Genomic DNA, 15000 nt, shown 5'->3' on the forward strand with positions numbered 1-15000 from the left:
GCAGCTGTAGAATTATGTATTACCGTATTTTCCCCTCTATAACACGCAGATTTTTTTCTCCTAAAAAGGAAGGGGAAATGCCTGTGCGTGTTATTGAGCGAATGTGTGGTCCCTGGAGCCGAAAAATCAGGCAAAAATCAAATCGCGCTTCACGGAGAAGGGAAACCTGAAAAGAGGAAGCGGCTGCTTTCCTGCATTCTGCCTCAGGGTCTTACTGCCCACCCTCCTCTGTTTCGTTGCTGTGTTTGCTGAAACGGAACGAAGAGCAGGGAAAGCCCCTCCCCTCCAGGCAAGCAGAGGGGAAAGCAGAGTGTCGTTCCTTCTAATTCCTCTCTGTGCTCCGGTGCTGCTGGGGGAGAGGGAGAGAGAGAGGGGGAGGGAGAGGGGGGGGGGAGGGAGAGGGGGGAGGGAGGGGGGGGGAGAGAGAGAGAGAGAGAGAGAGAGAGAGAGATGGCTGGCTTGGGTGGGGGGAAACTTTTGCCTTTCTTTCCTCCCTCCCGTTAAATCCCTCTCCTGCATTCTTAGCCAGCTGCTTCTCTGCACACCCCTCTCATGTCCCTTCTTTGTTTTTCCTTCGCTCCCCACTTAAAATGTGGTTACAAAGCATAGATCCACATGGATCCTCAGGATCTTTGCATTGGGTCACCCCAAATTCACCATCAGATCACATAGCATGTCCATGGCTACAGCCTGCACCAAAAAAATCACGCACCCACTGTTGCCTGGGGCTGCAATGGTGCAAAAATGTGGTTACAAAGCATGGATCCACAGGGATTCTCAGGATCTTTGCATTGGGTCACCCCAAATTCACCATCAGATCACATAGCATGTCCATGGCTACAGCCTGCACCAGAAAAATCACGCACCCAGTGTTGCCTGGGGCTGCAATGGTGCAAAAACGTAGTTACAAAACATGGATCCACAGGAATTCTCAGGATTTTTGCATTGGGTCACCCCAAATTCACCATCAGATCACATGTCTGTGGCCACAGCATGAAGCACAAAAATGATACATCCACTGTTTCATTCAGAATGTTTTTTCCCTTGTTTTCCTCCTCTAAAAACGATGTGCGTGTTATGGTCAGGTGCGCGTTATAGAGCGAAAAATACGGTATATTCTTGTTATATTTAATATCATAAAGTTCTGTTTTTAGGGATAAAGCAACAGCAACAAGTAATTTCTTTGTTGTGTAGCCAACTACAGTTCCATCTCCTCCATGTTTCCCATGCATGGTTTACAACAAATGAGAATCCATGGAAAACCTGAAATGCCATTTGTTGCACTTCAGCTCTAAAGAGCAGGTTTTCATGGGGAAAGTCATGAGCAAGAGAAGTCACACATGGAGCAAAAGGTAAGTGTGGATACGCCCTGTAACAAGTAATCTGTTGAAATCAAAGGACCTACGTTAACCATGCCTTACTTAAGTGTGCTGATTTCAAAACTCTTACTTTTAAGAGGGGAGATGGTTACTGATGAAACTACTGTGAACTCACAAACTCTCAAGTCAGGTGTGCAGTATAGATTCAATACAATCTTTTTGTTTTGTCACTTTGGAATGATCCTAGAAAAGAGTTGGCCAGATATATTTTAAAATCCAAACAATATATTAAATTATATCCACCCTAGACTTTGAATGAATGGCAGGATGTAAACTAAATAAAAAATGTGTATTAAATTAATGGGACACACAGCATCTTCAATATCACAAACACACATGCATGGGCTATGCCCAACCAACATCAACTTAAGACTAAACCCACCAAAATTAATGGATCAAAGTTAATTAAATCCAGAGCAGATGCAATGAAATCAATAAACATGACTAACACGGGATGTACTTCCGTGATTGCAGTTTACGTGAGAATAAGTCCCATCAACCTTCTTTTGAATACACATGTAAATGACCCAAACACACAAAATACACACTGCTGCTATTACTGTGTAATGCTTTCATTTAAAAAACCCTACAGTATTATGGAATAAAAGTTTGCTTGTATTTGTAACGTAAACTCAAGAGTAGATACATGGAAATGTATCCAATTTTAAATCATACCCAACAGTAGACCTACAGAAACTGATAATCATGACTAATTGTAATAGTATGGCAAACTGAGATCAATGAGAAGCTACAGTGAGGGGGGAAAGTATTTGATCCCCTGCTAAATTTGCCCGTTCGCCCTCTGTTGAAGAAATGACCAGTCCATAATTTTATTGGTAGGTTTATTGTAGCTGTGAGAGGCAGAATAACAGGAAAACCCCCAGAAACCCAGAAGACAAAAGTCAGAGATTGATGTGCATTATAATGAGTGAAATAAGTATTTGATCCCCTATCAACCAGCTAGATGTCAGGCTACCTGGTATCTTCACTGTATGTAACGAGCCGAGATTAGAAGCACCTGCTGTAAGGGTCTTACCTGTAATCCCAGCTCATTACAGTACCTGTACAAAAGACACCTGTCAACAGAAGCAATCAAACCAGCAGATTCCCTCCATCTGGGGCTCCATGCAAGATCTCATCTCGTGGAGTTGCAATGATCAGAACGGTGATGAAGCAGCCCAGAACTACACTGGGGGAATTTGTCAATGATCTCAGGGCAGCTGGGACCATAGTCACCATAAAAACAGTTGGTAACTCACTACGTTGTGAAGGACTGAGATCTTGCAGAGCCCGCCAGGTCCCCTTGCTCAAGACAGCACATGTACAGTCCCTTCTGCAGTTCGCCAATGCACATCTGAATGACCCAAAGAACTGGGTGAAAGTGTTGTGGTCAGATGAGACCAAAATTGAGCTCTTTGGCATCAACTCAACTCACCATGTTTGGAGAAGGAGGAATGCTGCCTACGACCCCAAGAACACCATCCCCACTGTCAAACATGGAGGGGAACCTATTATGCTTTGGGAGTGTTTTTCTGCTAAGGGGGCAGGACACCTTCACCGCATCGAAGGGACGATGGATGGGAACATGTATCATCAAATCTTGGGCAAGCACCTCCTTCCCTCGGCCAGGGCATTGAAAATGGGCCGAGGATGGGAATTCCAGCATGACAATAACCCAAAACACACAGCCAAGGCAACAAAGGAGTGGCTCAAGAAGCACATTAAGGTCCTGGAGTGGCCTAGCCAGTCTCCAGACCATAATCCCATCGAAAATCTATGGAGGGAGCTGAAGGTTCAAGTAGCTACACATCAGCCTCAAAATCTTACTGACTTGGAGAGGATCTGCAAAAAGGTGTGGGACAAAATACCTCCCGAGATGTGTGCAAATCTGGTGGCCACCTACAAGAAACGTCTGACCTCTGTAATTGCCAACAAGGGTTTTGCCACCAAGTACTACCCTAAGTCATCTTTTGCAAAGGGATCAATACTTATTTCACTCATTATAATGCACATCAATCTGACTTTTGTCTTCTGAGTTTCTGGGGTTTTTCCCGTTATTCTGTTTCTCACAGCTACAATAAACCTACCATTAAAATTATGGACTGGCCATTTCCTCGTCAAAGGGCAAATTTAGCAGGGTATCAAATACTTTCCTCCCTCACTGTAGGAATAACTGATTTAGCTCCAATAATCTAATATGCATCTGGATCTAACCGAGCTTTTTTTGTTTTTAATTTATACCCTAGTTTTATATATTAAAGTTTTCCAAGGCAATTTACAAGGGAACCTCTATATAAACACACACACACACACACACACATATATATTCTCTCTCACACACAGTTTTTAAAAGCAACAAATAATGCAGGAACTAAAAAAAGGGGGCAACCCTGCCCCTCAAGCCAAGGCCTGTTTTCATTAACCTAATGAAACATTAAAGTGGAGACACTCTGCACATGCACAGAGGCACTGCAGGCCTAAGACACCACCATTCCACAACCTACCTTGATAATTAAAGGGTTTTAAACAAACAAACAATCCCAAATAATGTGGGAGCTAAGAAAGCCGTCAACCCACCCCACCCTCCTCTCACACACAAAACCCAAAACAAATACCATCTTTGTACATGCCTAGAGGCACCGCAGGCCTGAGGCAACACCCTGCCACCATCTGCCTTGATAACTTAAGGGTTTGATGCTAACAGCAACAACGATTTTAAAATCCTGAATTATTGTTTAAAAATTAATTTAGAACACCCCAAAGAGAGCGGGAGCTATTAAGAGAGCTATCGACTCCCCCCAAAAACCCCCATAAAACACAACAAAAACTCGAAGCAAACACTTGATTTGCGAAGGCACTCTGCACATGTGCAGAGGCACTGCAGACCAGAGAACTTGCCTTGGTAATTTGAGGAAGGTCGAACCCCCTCTTTTCACCCCAGCCCCCTTTCCACGCCAGCGCCCACGGCCCCTTTTGTCCCGCCCACCAGCGACCGAACCCCGGGAGACGTTAGAGCGTGTCCTCCAACCGCTCCTAAGAGGCGTTGGGGCGACGGTTAAACGGCCTTTTATAGACCCCGGGAGGAGCACGTGCCCGCTGACCCCGCCCACAACTCTAAAATACGACACGCACGCACAGAAAAAAGACCGGGGCTACGCCCTAACGGCTCTTTCCACCTTGTGAAGAGAATTCGGGAGGGCGTCACAAAGAAAAGAATATCACTCCGCGTCACGTGACGAACCTCGCCCTTTGAATCCCCGATACCGTTGGCCCTTTTTCTCACGCAGACCCCCCTCCCAGCCTTATTTTTTTTTTTGTCGTATTCCTCGTCGCAAAAAATGAAAGGTTATGTTTAACGACGTTATGTTTAGGAATATTTTCCCACGCGCGTGTTCTCTGCGGATGAACTCCGTCGACGAATCACCCTCCCTCGCAAAGCTTCGAAAGCGAGGGAGAAGCGCGCCGAGCTCTGATTGGTCCTCGTGACCTCGCCGTCCCTCCCGCTCCTTCTGACAGGCATGTGATGCCGAACGTTTCCGAAGCCGGTCGGTTGCAGCCGGCTGCGGCTCAATGGGAAGCGTACCGTATTTACCCCGCTCTGCGAAAGAACCGAAAGCTACCGAGGAGTCCCGAAAGTTACCGAAGCGACCCGGAGTTTTCGAACGCGCTCCACAGATTCACTGGATTTAGAAGCGGTAGCAGCGCTTAATCTTTTTAATTGGACAGTTTTCCTATTTGTTAATAAAACAAAATGTTCTATTTTTCAGCGACCCCAAATAATCAATCAATCAATCACTGTCAGGACTGCAATCTAAAAAGACACGGCACAAAAGGAAAGTGGGATGCGGAGGGAGAAGGAAATATTTGATTTGATTTATTGTATTTCAATGCCGCTTTTCATTCAAACGAATCCCAAAGCGGCTTATAAACAATAATAAAACATAATGCAGCATCACAAATAAAGCAGAAATCATATAAAATAATAAAGCATCAATCAATCAATTAGTCTTTAAAACAGTATTAATAAAGAAACAAACACCACCATCTGATTTTAATCATGGCCAGCTTGGACAGGAAACAGGTTTTTTTAATGAAAGAGAGAGAGAAAGAAAACCATCTAGCAACACATAGTTCTTAGAAGTGGCTGTAATGCACCTGCTTAATTGCCTGTGCTGGTTGGCAATTGCTAGCAGGTTGGCTTCTGTTTTTAAGTTTGGCAGGTGGCTAGGAAGCAATATATGTATCTCCCACCAGATGGAGCAGTGAATCAAGAAATCAGATAAATTAAAAAACTGATGTAGATTAAGATTATCTCGACTTTCTAAGCATCTGATTAAAGGTACCCCTGCCCGTACGGGCCAGTCTTGACAGACTCTTGGGTTGTGCGCCCATCTCACTCAAGAGGCCGAGGGCCAGCGCTGTCCGGAGACACTTCCGTGTCATGTGACCAGCGTGACAAAGCTGCATCTGGCGAGCCAGCGCAGCACACGGAAACGCCGTTTACCTTCCCGCCAGTAAGCGGTCCCTATTTATCTACTTGCACCCGGGGGTGCTTTCGAACTGCTAGGTTGGCAGGCGCTGGGACTGAGCAACGGGAGCGCACCCTGCCGCGGGGATTCGAACCGCCGACCTTTCGATCGGCAAGCCCTAGGCACTGGGGCTTTTACCCACAGCGCCACCCGCATCTGATTACGTTTGCCTAAACCAGCGATGGCCAAACTTGACCCTCCAGCTGTTTTCGGACTACAATTCCCATCATCCCTGACCACTGGTCCTGTTAGCTAGGGATGGTGTGAGTTGTAGTCCCAAAACATCTGGAGGGCCGAATTTGGTCATCACTGGCCTAAACAGAAATGTTTTTTGCAGGCACCAAAAAGAGCACAGTGAAGGTGTCTGCTTGATCTCACTCAGCAGGGAGTCCCAAAGTTCAGGCACGGCCACACTAAATGATTGAGTTCTTTCACATGCAGGACGGGTATTACGTGGCAGCTGTGGTGAATGATTCACGTACATACGGTATTCTGCATATAACCCATGAAAACATAATACAACTATGACATGGAAAGGAGCAAACGAAAAGAAAACATATCAACACTCAAGGAAGTAATTGACCAATTTTAGGGTTGCCATATTTCAAAAAGTAAAAACCAGGACACCCTAGTTTGAGGGGGTTTTTTAGGAGGACCCGAAAATTCTTGAGCTTTTACTTTTTTCGATTGACTTGCCCAACATCCAGGATAAAGCCTTTCAGAAATTCCCCCCTGGCATTGTAGCAGGAACCCCCCCACCCCAATCATTCTGTTTGTACAAACTTCACACACTCACACACTACATACGCCACATTTCTGTTATAAATTCATAGAAAATCAACCATACATCGGATTTGCACTGTTCCATTTTATTTTACTCCATATGACAAGAACTATCAAAGGGGGGTGCCTTGGTCCTGGTCAGCCATAATCCCTTCACCGTCTCAGCACATCCACAGGAGCCCTGCCCAGTTGCTATGCCAACCCTGATGATCCCAGACAGAAGACAATCAAGATCACAAAGAACTTGCATATGGGAGTGGATTCAGCATGGACTGAAACAATGGACAATGATCAGATCTTCCCTCTGGGGGGCAGGAAACTGCAAACTCCCCTTTGTCTCCTGGAAGTGACTCATGGGGAGGGGGGAAAGGAGGAACTAGCCAGGTGACAAGACACTCAGGTTACCACCAACTCCTCCCTCAACCCCTCCTTTCTGTAATGTATGCATGATGTTTCTGGGGGTGGGCTTGACCTAGAGGAGGGGAATTTCAAAAAGTTTTTATAAGACCTTGCACACTATTTTTCTGGGTCTTTCCTCTCTCTTGCAAGTGAGGGGAACACCCTGTTGCAACAGTTCAATAAAGGCCAAGCCTACAGGCTGCTGTTTTGCTCCAAGTTATCCTGGTTGGTGTCTTTACTTTTTGTCCAAGGGAGCCCTCGGATATTTCCGGCAACAGCATCAATCCCGGAGATGTCCAGGAAAATCTAGATGTATGGCAGCCCTACTGATTTGATGAAAGTGGGTAGAACAGGTGTTGGTTAACTTTTTCAACCAAGGGGCCCCCATCTCATTCTGGCAAGTCTTCGAAGGGAGTGCACGCCAGTGGAGTAACCTATGAAAATTTGACCTCTGTACTGTAGGCTATGGAAGGGATGCGGGTGGTGCTGTGGGTTAAACCACAGAGCCTAGGACATGCTGATCAGAAGGTCGGCGGTTCGAATCCCCGCGACGGGGTGAGCTCCCGTTGCTCGGTCCCTGCTCCTGCCAACCTAGCAGTTCGAAAGCACGTCAAAGTGCAAGTAGATAAATAGGTACCACTCCAGCGGGAAGGTAAACAGCGTTTCCGTGCGCTGCTCTGGTTAGCCAGAAGCGGCTTAGTCATGCTGGCCACATGACCCGGAAGCTTTACGCCGGCTCCCTCAGCCAATAAAGCGAGATGAGCGCCGCAACCCCAGAGTCGGTCACGACTGGACCTAATGGTCAGGGGTCCCTTTACCATTACTGTAGGCTATGAGCATAGCCAGGACTTTTGTTGGGGGGGGGGGAGCAGAACTGATGTGACTGATCAGTTAAGTATTTCTATTGTTTTACTTGATCTAGGAGGGACAGCTCCATTGGTTACGCCCATGGAGAAGGTGCAAAGCTGGGTAAGTGTTCTGGTAAGTTTCCTGAATCCTGAGGGTCAAACAGAGAGGTTTGGATATCCACCTTCAGCCCCCAGGCCTGTGGTTGACTACCCCGGGATAGAATCTCATTTAAAAAACCACTTTATCAAAAGCACTTATCTTATAAACTGCATAATAGGTGCTTTGTTTTTAAAGCACTGCGGGGTGTTGTTTTGGAGTTGGGGAAGTGATTGGGGAGGTTAAGAGGGTGAGGTGAACCAATGTTTTAATGTGAAGGCATGTAAACACCCAGCCAGCAAATCAGGGTGTCCATATACCTGGTCCTTGGACAAATCACAAAGCCTCCCTATAGGCTTTGTGCAGGCTAATTGGGGGGAAAGCTTCAACCAACAGGTCGCCCAGAGCTCTAAGCCAACTGCTTCATGGCTTTTAGAAAGATCTTGTCAGAGAGATCCTGAGGAGACTGGCTTGAATCCCCGGCCCCTGAGAATATCTCTCTCCCCACTACCATGAAAAAAATAAGAAAAAAATCATTGGCATTTGGGTGCTGCTGTTTGACCATTAAAACCCAATTTTCTTTCTTTGTGCCAGGTTCTGGCCATAACTGCAATCCGGGCAGTTACTGCTGCTGCTATGATTTCTGCCACAGTCTCAATTAGGTGGCCTTTGTCTCAGCCTCAGTACCCCATCTGCAATATGGAGATAATGATACAGTGGTTCCTCAGGTTACATATGCTTCAGGTTACATACACTTCAGGTTACAGACTCCGCTAACCTAGAAATATTACCTCAGGTTAAGAACTTTGCTTCAGGGTGAGAACAGAAATCATGCTGCGGCAGCGTGGCGGCAGCAGGAGGCCCCATTAGCTAAAGTGGTGTCTCAGGTTAAGAACGGTTTCAGGTTAAGTACAGACCTCCGGAACGAATTAAGTTCTTAACCTGAGGTACCAGTGTACCAGCTAGCCTGCCTTCAAGGGCTGCCAGAAAGATTACTTGGTCGTGCATGTGCACTTTACGGAATGCTTGAGAGGAGAAGCATTCTCTCATGTATAAGCTGTGGCTCTGCAGAGCTTTATTTAAGACATGTGCATTGTTTTCTTATTTCCCTAATTGATGCTGCGTGTTTTTTCTCTCGCTTAAGGATTGTGTTCTTTTATGGATTATTTTCATCTTATCTGGTTGTGTTGTAAACAGCCCTGTGATTTGCCCATTTCTCTATAAATTTATTTTCTTGATGGCTTTTGCATCACAGTCTTCTTACATGTCCATTTTACTACTATGATAGTTTGCCAAGGATTTCATCCAGTTTGTGTTTGGTGGGATATCTTTTGTGTACATTGGTTTATTTTTGTTATTAATTTTCTTTTGTCATTCTGTTCCATAATGTTTTCAAATGGGGTTTTTTTTTATTAGCGTTTTGCTTGCAATTGCTGCATGGTGTGTCTTAATTGGAAGAACTGAGAAAGTTGATGGATTTTGCTGCTTGTTCATGTGATATTGTTCAAACCAAGTACTGTACTTTTAACAGATTATCAGATGAGGATGGTATCCAAATCATCTAAATCCATCCATTTCTGCTTGCTTCTTTCAGTTATTAGGAAGGAGAGAGAAAAATGTTGCGCTGCACACTGAAACTATGCTCAGCTCTCTCCCCAGCATAACTTCAGAAGTGGCACATTCATGCTTGCCTGTGCTCAATCTTACGGACTAGAAACTTGGGTTTAAAAACCAACAAGAAATTGAAAGCTGAGATGATTTGAATGCTGAATTACGAACCAAAAGGCACTTGCCTGAGGTTCGTGCAGTGAACTATGGAATAATTATACACACAGCTCTGGGTATGTGGCAAGACTCCAACTATATCAATAAACACATCACCTGTATCCTGTATGAAAAAGAATTGGCTGGTGCTTTGCTTTGATGTTTGTTTTGCCCCCATGATGCAGCTGGCTGTGTGTATGTGTGCATGGGGAAAGTGGGAGGGGGGGGGAACTGGTCTGTGCTGCCTCCTGTTGCTTACAATAAGCCATTTCCCATATATGTCATCTCCAAAGCAGAGGGGATAGAGAGGAGGGAAGACCATATGGAAGCAGAACAAAGAAAACAGAACAAAAAAGAAATCGGGGAAACTTTCAAAAAGTCCATTTGATGTGCAAGTATAAACAGGAAAATGATGCCTCGGGACTCGGGAGCCAGGAATTGCACCATCAGACAGCTGTTAGCTTATGTTGTTTAATACCACAGTGAGACCCAGTGCAACTGTGTTTTTTCAGGCTTTCTGGCTTCTTGGGGAGTCCTATGCATGTCAACCTGTCTCTCAAGGAACCTCTAAGCAGGGGCGTAGGATGGGGGAGGGGTGACAAATATCAAGGAACAATTACTGCCCTACTAGGGCAGTTCATAAAAAACTTTTTTTTGAAAATGCCTGCTCCAAAGGTCTTATCTTCCTATACTAGGGATTATATAACTATAGATGAAATTTCAATCAGTTAATATCTTGACCCTCCTCCACGAAAATAGCTGTTTACTTGGCCGTTTTCCTATGTTGTGAAGGCCCCTAAACGAAGGGTGTGGAAGTTCTGGCCCTCTAGACGTTGATTTATTTGTTTGTTCCATTTAACAGCATTTCCAACCATTTAACAGCATTTCCAAAATGAAATAAATTTCTAAGCGGTGTACAATATAAAAAATACCATCTAAAACCTGGAAAACAACAGTATAAAAACGTGCAAAAGCAATTAAAACAAAGACTTGGGGTGGTATACATGCATATAAAAAAAGGTTCAGTCTTATGGGTCAGGGAAAGCCTGGACAATTATCATTTATCTTTATTATATATTTGTTGCACCTCTTTCCCCGACAGGGACTCCAGGAGGCTTACAGATTAAAATAAGAACAGCTGAAAACATGAGGGGGCACCTATCACTAAAAAGCATTAAACATTAATAGAATTAAAACATATATAAGATCTACTAAGAGCCTGCAAATTAATTACAATAAAAACAGCACAGCACCAGCCCTTTCATTAAAAGCTGTCAGTTTGTCAAAGCCTGTTGGAACAAGGTCTTCATCTGCAGAAGGACCACAAGGACGGAGACAGACTAGCTTCACCAGGGAGGGAGTCCCAAAGTCTGGGAGCAGCCACCGAGAAGGCCCTCTCCTGCATCCCCACAAAGTGTGCCTGTGAGGGTGACCAACAGAAGGGACTCCCTAGAAGATCTCAGAACCCAGATGAGGGAATGTGCACAAAAATTACGTCTAAACAAACAGAGGTTGCTTTTTCTGCAGTAGCAGAAAACCCCAATATTTGGATCAGCGCCTAATGGCATCCTCTAGGGTTTTGTACCGTGAGTAGAATTTCGCCAGATGATCTAAGTAATCTTTCAGGTCTATACAGGAGCAGGCAGTCTTTCTGATAAGCTGGACCTGAATCATAAAATCATAGAATCATATCATTGTAGACTTGGAAGAGGGACCCTGAGACTCATTTCGTCCAACTGGGGGTCCCCAAAGTTGATGGGCATTGCCATTCAAATGGTGTTTTCTTTTTTTAATATGATTGTTATTACATTTTCTGTTTTACAATTTTGGATAAACATTTTACATACTTAAGATATCAATGACTTCCCTTCTTCTCTTTCCATGGTTCATTTTACATATCTCATATCCCTGCATATTTAACAAAAACGATACCAATCGGTTTTTCAATATTACATCCATCATGCCTTGTTTTTGATTATGTGGGGTGGTGGGGCTTACCTGCCCCCCAATATTTTATTCAAATTGGCACCCCTGAGAGAATGGGACAAGCGAGGGAGCATCTCCACACAATCTTAGGGACCAGGCAAACTAATTCCAGAGGGAAAATGAGGAAACTCCAAAATGTTACCAGCCATTTCTTCCCGTCTCTGCCCCGTTCTTGTTTAAGCTGGGCCTAAGGAAATTCCACTGCGCAGCTGTGGTTAAGGCTTAAAAAACAAGCACACCCAATTCCTTCACCTCAGCTAAGTTCATTTTCTGTTGTTGTTGCTGTTGTTGATGGCAGTGAGCGCCCAGCCTCAGGCCCAGAGCACTCCTCGTAAACATCAGGAAATACCCAAAGCTGCTGAGAGGATTAAAGCGTTGATATGAACCTTAGATCTCTGCTTTAAAGCCCTGGTGTACAGCAAATCTGGCAACATGGTAGAGGAAGGAGTAATTGCCCAAGTATGTTTTCTTGAGTTGCAAAAACTGCTTTTGACACGTTTGCTTTGGGGGGGAGACCTCTGCTGGTGATGTGCATGATGATGAGCAGCCTAGTGATGTGATGGTTCTCTAGAATGAGCTCCATCAGCCTTAAGGTACCCTTTGAAGACCCATCTAAGGTGGATCAAATTTTTAGTGAACTAATTCTTGAGATCTCCCTCTCTGTCTCTCTGAGTTAGCAGACTGCAACGTGGCACAGGTCAGATGTGCAAGGTTGCCAACATACTGCTGGACTGAAATTGGCCACTGGGTCTCAAACTTTCACTGAGTTAGGGATTTCCCCTGCATGCGAAGAAGGGCTCTGGTTAATTGACCTAACAGTGGGTCCAATGGTCAAGATGAAGAGTTTGGATTTGATATCCCGCTTTATCACTACCCGAAGGAGTCTCAAAGTGGCTAACAATCTCCTTTCCCTTCCTCCCCCACAACAAACACTCTGTGAGGTGAGTGAGGCTGAGAGACTTCAAAGAAGTGTGACTAGCCCAAGGTCACCCAGCAGCTGCATGTGGAGGAGCGGAGAGGCGAACCCGGTTCACCAGATTACGAGTCTATCACTCTTAACCACTACATCACACTGGCTGGTGGTAGTTTCTGCACGTGCTCCAGATGAAGCTCATCAACCTGCTGAAGTAGCTCATCTAGGAGAAGGAGAGCTTGATCCTAAACCTCTGCTGCCTTGTGGGATATCTTGGATGGTTGCATGCCCTTGGTTTTTACCACTTTAACACTCAGAGCTCACCCCATCACAGATCTCCAGTTCCCAGCACACATAAACTACAGTTTCCAGGATTCCTAAGGTGGAACCATATGCTTTAAATGCATTGGGTTGTATCAAATGCTAGTTCTACTCAAGAGTTGGTCCTTTAGATTAGTGGGCATGCCCAACCATTCATTTCCATGGGTCTACTCCGGATGGAACAGAGTTGACTGCAACTCATTGTGTGGATGCGACCTTAGTGGAAATAATATAAAATACACATACTAGCAGCCTTATATACAGCATTGCATTATAAACAGCATTACTGTTGTTGTTGCTGTTTAGTCATTTAGTTGTGTCCGACTCTTCGTGACCCCATGGACCAGAGCATGCCAGGCACTCCTGTCTTCCACTGCCTCCCGCAGTTTGGTCAAACTCATGCTGGTAGCTTCGAGAACACTGTCCAACCATCTTGTCCTCTGTCGTCCCCTTCTCCTTGTGCCCTCCATCTTTCCCAACATCAGGGTCTTTTCCAGGGAGTCTTCTCTTCTCATGAGGTGGCCAAAGTATTGGAGCCTCAGCTTCATGATCTGTCCTTCCAGTGAGCACTCAGGGCTGATTTCCTTCAGAATGGATAGGTTTGATCTTCTTGCAGTCCATGGGACTCTCAAGAGTCTCCTCCAGCACCATAATTCAAAAGCATCAATTCTTCGGCGATCAGCCTTCTTTATCGTCCAGCTCTCACTTCCATACATCACTACTGGTAAAACCATAGCTTTAACTTATACGGGCCTTTGTTGGCAAGGTGATGTCTCTGCTTTTTAAGATGCTGTCTAGCTTTTCTCCCAAGAAGCAGGCGTCTTTTAAGAAACTCCTAAATCTGAACTCAGCGGTCAACATCAATGCAGCTTGGAAAGATTCTGTCTGCCATCTTGTTTCAAAATAGCACCCAGCTGTATCCCAACATAAATGAAAACCTAATTCTTGGTCTTAGGAACCTTCATGCAAAATTTGGTTATATCTTCAGAGATCTCTGAATGCATAGTGAACAGATACGTTTCCAAAATTTATAGTGTGTGCGCGTGTTATTTATATATACCATCAGCTGGATGGTTCCCCGGCTGAGCCTATAACTCCAGAGTGCCAAGAGTCCAAAGTCTTTGTCCCACATTTAGGCCCCCATGGGGTGGGGCAGGGATATAAAATCAGGGTCTCATACTGCAAAAACTTGTTTGGGATTCAGGCATTGTGAATCTGACCCTCACATTCAGGACTGTCTGACCCTTTGGGAATAATCTAGGGTATCTACTTATCTCTCTGTCTCTAGATAGCTAGCTATTCCTTTTTCAAAAAATAAATAAAATTAATTCCCAACTTCTAAGGGTTTTTTGTTTTTAGTTTTTAGCTTGCTGTGTGTTTGAAAACACTTCAAGGGGGAAACAGTGGTGGCCAGCAGAGAGTGCCTCTTTTTGAAAGACATTCCTTTGTTAAATTCCTTCCCCGAGGGGACAGAGAGTTGGGAAAGAGAGAAGTTCTCAAACACCTGGGGGCAGCCACGGACTCTTTCCAAATGACCTCATAAATTATCAAAGTGTTACAATGCTTGATTTGTCAACCTCTGCTTCATCAGCTATTTATGGAGTGCTTGTAAACTGGGAGCCAAATGCTCTTGCACCCCCCCCTCCCTACCCACCCCAGTAAAATGCTTGCTTGTCCTTTTTTCTCTTTGAATGTTTCATAGGCTTTTATCCTATTCTGTTGGGGGGAGGGCGCCGATTATAATTTGATGCATCTATTTTATTTCTCAGAGTGGGTAATAATGCGGCAGTAAGGGGGAAAGCAGAACATCAGGGGGGATGGGGGGGGAAGGAGGGCGGGGAGAGATTGCGGGAACTTTCCAAACAGGGCTGACCAATGACTTCTGTCACTTGAGATTATGGACAGAGTACTTCTTCTTTGGCGATCACTCGTAGGCGAGTAAGATTGTCTTCCATAAACACAGTTTTAACAATGAGTCCGT

The 15000-nt window shown here is 44.9% G+C and overlaps 1 long non-coding RNA gene across 1 annotated transcript; it reads left to right on the forward strand.

Moving 5' to 3' along the window:
- The first annotated feature begins 4758 nt into the window (after positions 1 to 4758).
- On the forward strand, positions 4759 to 9920 carry LOC128403757 (uncharacterized). The gene is made up of 3 exons (XR_008328003.1): positions 4759 to 5074; positions 8013 to 8059; positions 9630 to 9920. It is a non-coding gene; the product is annotated as an uncharacterized LOC128403757 (long non-coding RNA).
- The last annotated feature ends 5080 nt before the right edge of the window (positions 9921 to 15000 follow it).

The sequence above is a fragment of the Podarcis raffonei genome, chromosome 16 (genome assembly GCF_027172205.1).
Source record: "Podarcis raffonei isolate rPodRaf1 chromosome 16, rPodRaf1.pri, whole genome shotgun sequence".
NCBI lineage: Eukaryota > Metazoa > Chordata > Lepidosauria > Squamata > Lacertidae > Podarcis > Podarcis raffonei.